This window comes from Colobus angolensis, unplaced genomic scaffold, assembly GCF_000951035.1.
Source record: "Colobus angolensis palliatus isolate OR3802 unplaced genomic scaffold, Cang.pa_1.0 Scaffold32, whole genome shotgun sequence".
Taxonomy (NCBI): domain Eukaryota; kingdom Metazoa; phylum Chordata; class Mammalia; order Primates; family Cercopithecidae; genus Colobus; species Colobus angolensis.
The window spans coordinates 3,835,001-3,839,905 of NW_012116488.1; positions in this window are offsets into that span (position 1 = coordinate 3,835,001).

The window sequence follows — 4,905 nt, forward strand, 5'->3', positions numbered from 1 at the left end:
GGTGATGCTCTTATTTAAAATGCAATTTTCCAGTGACTGGGCATCCTTTGAGCCTTGTGATTTTCATGGGCAGTGATTCGTGTGGGAGTGGGAAGTTGGATGTTGAAGTGAAATGTTTACCTTGGGGTAGCCAATGAAGTGAAAACCTCTTCACCTGTCGCAGTGGCGACTCCTCACTGTTTTGTCCAGATTTACTGATGGGAAAACAGGCTAGGAGAAGCCACTTCAGATGTCTGAAGTCACACAGCTGGGTTGGTGGCAGATCCGTTTTTTGGAGTCATGTCACTGCTCAATGCGTTCTTCCTGTCGTCTGCACAGACAAAATCAATCCACTTTAGTGCATGGCATTGCACTAAAAAAAGAGTTTAGGAGGCCGGGCGTGGTGGCTTGCGCCTATAATCCCAGCACTTTGGGAGTTGAGGCGGGTGGATCACCTGAGGTCAGGAGTTCGAGACCAGCCTGGCCAATGTGGTGAAACCCCTTCTCTACTAAAAATACAAAAATTAGCTGAGTGTGGTGGTACACATCTGTAATCCCAGCTACTTGGGAGGCTGAGGCAGGAGAATCGCTTGAACCCTGGAGGTGGAGGTTGCAGTGAGCCGAGAGCACTCTGCACTCCAGCCAGGGCAACAAAAGCAAGACTCTGTCTCAAAAAGAAAAAAAAAAGTTTAATTGACTTGAGGTTATTGCTCAAGTCAGTCTCACCAAAGGCTCGGAGGTCACAGGTTTTTCAAAGAAAGTATGGTGGGTGGGGGGCTAGGGTATGGGTGCTGCTGCCTGGTTGGGGAAGGAACTGTAGGGGTGTGGAAAATGGTCCTCAAGCACTGAGTCTGCTCCTGGGCGGGGACCACAGGACTGGTTGAGTCATGTTCTGGCTGGGGCCATCCTGTTATCAGAAAGGCAAAATCCTAAAGACATCTCAAAAGGCCAATCTTAGCTTAATTGCAGGAGTGATTGGGGAAGTTGCAATTCTTGTGACATCCAGAACAATGACTGGTAATCGTTTTAACTAAGCCGACCAAGACCAACTGTTAGCACAATTCAGGGCCCTCTCATCCTTCTAACCTGGTGGCCTTTTTTATTTATTTATTTTGAGACAGTCACGCTGTCTCCCAGGCTGGAGTGCAGTGTCCTGATTTTGACTCACTGCAAGCTCCACCTCCTGGGTTCACGCCATTCTCCTGCCTCAGCCTCCCAAGTAGCTGGGACTACAGGCGCCCGCCACCACTCCCGGCTAGTTTTTTGTATTTTTAGTAGAGGCGGGGTTTTACTGTGTTAGCCAGGATGGTCTCGATCTCCTGACCTTGTGATCTGCCCACCTCGGCCTCCCAAAGTGCTGGAATTACAGGTGTGAGCCACTGTGCCGGCTCTTGGTGGCCTTTCATTAGTTTTACAAGGGCGGTTTAGTATGGGGAAGGGCTATTATCATTCAAACTCCAACTAAATTTCTCCCAAAGTTAGTTTGAAGACAGCCAGGCTGAAAGGCTAGAAGCAAGATGGGGTCGGCCACATCAGATTTCCCTCAGTGCCGTCATTTTGCAAAGGCAGTTTCACCCAGGGAGTCTGGTTCTAGACCCGTCAGCTATTCAGCCTCTGGTGGAAGCTTTGTGGCTTCAGGCTCAGGAGTCTTCGTGGATAGTGGGAGGCAGATTTGCCCTAAGCAGTTGCCCTAAGGAGTTGACTAAAAAGGCAAGCCCCAGCTTTTCCCTTTAGCTTAGTGATTTTGGGGCACTCAAGGAACACTGCAGACAGGGGGGCACGTTTTGGGGGAAAGGCATTTGGTTAGGGGCGTGTTAGGTGAGTGGTCTCTGGGATGTGTGTGTGTTCATTCATCCAGCAAATACCTGCTGAGCACCCCTGCCTGCTCAGAGCCAGGTTTGGCTTCCAGGACACAGCTGGAGACAAAGCAGCTGAGCCCCAGGCCCTGGAGCACTGGTCAGTTGGGAGGGAGTGATCCTGACCCTAACTGTCATAGAGGAGGAAGATGTGAGCACGTTACAGAGTGCAAGGACCAAAGAGAAAAGTGCAGTGTTGTGTGTGTGTGTGTGTGTCTGCATCTGTGCAGCGTGTGTGTGCGTGTGTGCACCTGTGTGTGTGTGCACCTGTGCATGTGTGAGGTGTGTTGAAATAGGAGGGGACTCCAGGAGGGCCTCAGGGAAGGGTCATCCTAGAGTAAAGACTGGCTGGAAGGAGGGGATGGCCAGGTGGAAGGCGCGGGTGGGCTGAACTGCAGCAGGAGTTGGGGTGTGGCGAGGGCTCAGCCTCTCTGTGTGGCGGGATTTAGCAACATGTGAAAACAAAAATCTTGGGGCCCCAAAATAACTAAGCTAAAGGGAAAAGTCAAGCTGGGAACTGCTCAGGATAAACCTGCCTCCCATTCTATTCAAAGTCATCCCTCTGCTCGCTGAGATCAGTGCATATCTGATCGCCTCCTTTGGAAAGGCTCACCAGAAACTCAAAAGAATGCAACCGTTTGTCTCTCACCTACCTGTGACCTGGAAGCCCCTCCACGCTTGGAGGCTTCCCGCCTTTTCCAGAGTGAACCAACATCCATCTTATGTATGCTGATGGATGTCTCATGTCTCCCTAAAATGTATAAAACCAAACTGGGCTCTGAGCACCGTGGGCGCGTGTCAGGACCTCCTGAGGCTGTGTCGTGGGTGCGCGTCATCAACCTTGGCAAGATAAACTTCTTTTCTAAATTAACTGAGACCTGTCTCAGATATTGGGAGTTCACAAGCATTGCTCTAGTCTGAGAATGGACGATGGGCTGGGGGCCAGAGTGGAGAGTTAGGGCAGAGATCGAGATGGAATAGCGGGGCCCAGAACAGGCAGGGAAGTGGGGAGATGTGGCTGAATTCTGGACATGTTTCGAGGTTAGAGTTGCGTTTGCCTGTAGGGTTTGGAAGGAGGAGGAGCCAGGGCCTTGGGAAGCATTTCAGCCTGAGCAACCAGATACCTGGAGGTGCCACCAAGGAGCAGGGACAATTTCAGGGTTTTACCTTGGACAGGTGGAATTGGGAGACCTCAGCGGGAGGCTGGGCAGAGTGGGAAACCGGGGCGGTGCGTGGAGCCTTGGCCAGGTCGAGGGGGGGCCTCGACCAGACGTCTGGAGGGCAGTGGGGACACGGCGGTGGAGCTTAATTGGAGGTGGAGGTTTGGTGGCTGTTGGCGCAGGGGCGGTGACTCCAACAGGAGAGCAGGGGGTCATACTCTCCCAGCTTCAGTGACTGTCGAGGCCCAGCCGATCCTGTTTCATCGCCCCACCTGCGCCCCACGTGTCTCCCTCAGAGAGCAGCCTTTGTAGACACAGCCACGCACCCTGGGTCCAAGTGTTCCCAGCCTTGTCAGCTGTGTCGGGGGCGGGGGCACTGCTGCAGGAGGAGCAGAGTGGTGGTCATGAAGCGCACACTGCACCTGTCACTTAGGTGACTTGTCGCTTGAGTCCAGAAGACAGCTGGGATTCTGAGGTCAGAAAGCCGACTTCCAGGGGTGGAAGAGAGAAGGTGGAAGTGAAGAGGAGGGGGCTTCTCCTCCAGGGCCCTCCCTAAGGCCTACTTTGACCTTGGCTGGGAAACAGAAGTCCAGGAGTGACCAGGAGGAATTGCAGATGTTTGTGTGTAACAAGGTGACTTCAGTAATAATAAGGTTGGGCCGGGCGCGGTGGCTCAGGCCTGTAATCCCAGCACTTTGGGAGGCCAAGGTGGGTAGATCACTTGAGCCCAGGAGACCAGCCTGGGCAACATGGCAAAACCGTGTCTCTACAAAAAAATACAAGAGGGCTGGGCGTGGTGGTTCACGCCTGTAATCCCAGCACTTTGGGAGACCAAGGTCGGCAGATCACCTGAGGTCAGGAGTTTGAGACCAGACTGGGCAACATGGTGAAACCGTCTCTACTAAAAATACAAAAATTAGCCGGGCATAGTGGTGGGCGCAGCTGCTCCGGAGGTTGAGGTAGGAGAATTGTTTTAAGTGGGGAGGCGGAAGTTGCAGTGAGCCGAGATCGCACCACTGCACTCCAGCCTGGGCAACAGAGCAAGACTCCATCTCAAAAAAAAAAAAAAAAGTTCTGCAAAGCCCCTGTTGGCGAAGGTGTTGTCCTAACTGGTGTTTGGGTGGCCCTGGGGGTTGGGGGTGGGCTGCGCCACCTGACACTGCTTCTCAGGTGCATTGCTTTGAGAACAGGCAACAGGCATCTTTGAAAACAAGGTTCGGCCTTAAATGCCCATTTCAGCTTCTTGCCAACCACCTTGGCGGCAGCCTTCAGGGTGAAGGTGGGGCCCCCCAGAACGCCCGTCAGGTCCTGGATGTGGCAGAGGGAAGACTCAGGGGTGGGTCTGGCCTCAGCTTCACTTGCCCCTCACCAGGAAAATGCTGCCTTGCTCTTTGGAAGAGCTGTTGAGAGGAAAAGACGGAGCTCGGCCTTGCCAACGGAGGGCAGGGTGCCAACGGAGGGCAGGGTGGTTTGGGCCAAGCCTCCCAGGTCTGTGCCCAGCACTGCGTTGAGGGCTTTGTGGGAACAAAGCTGAGTCCCCATTGATGGTGGGTTCTCAGGCTGTTTCTGGGTGATGTGAATACTGATCTAACGCATTTTTAAAAATTCATTTGCAGCTGGGCACAATGGCTCATGCCTGTAATCCCAGCACTTTGGGAGGCTGTGGTGGGTGGATCACTTGAGCCCTGGAGTTCAAGGCCATCCTGGGCAACATGGTGAAACTCCATCTCTACAAAAAATACAAAAATTAGCCAGGCGTGGTGGTGTGCACCTGTAGTCTGGGGAGGCTGAGGTGGGAGGATCATTTAAGCCCAGGAGGTTGAGGCTGCAGTGAGGTGAGGTTGCACCACTGCACTCCAGCCTTGGTGACAGAGCCAGACTGTCTCAAAAAAAACAAAAACAAAAACAAA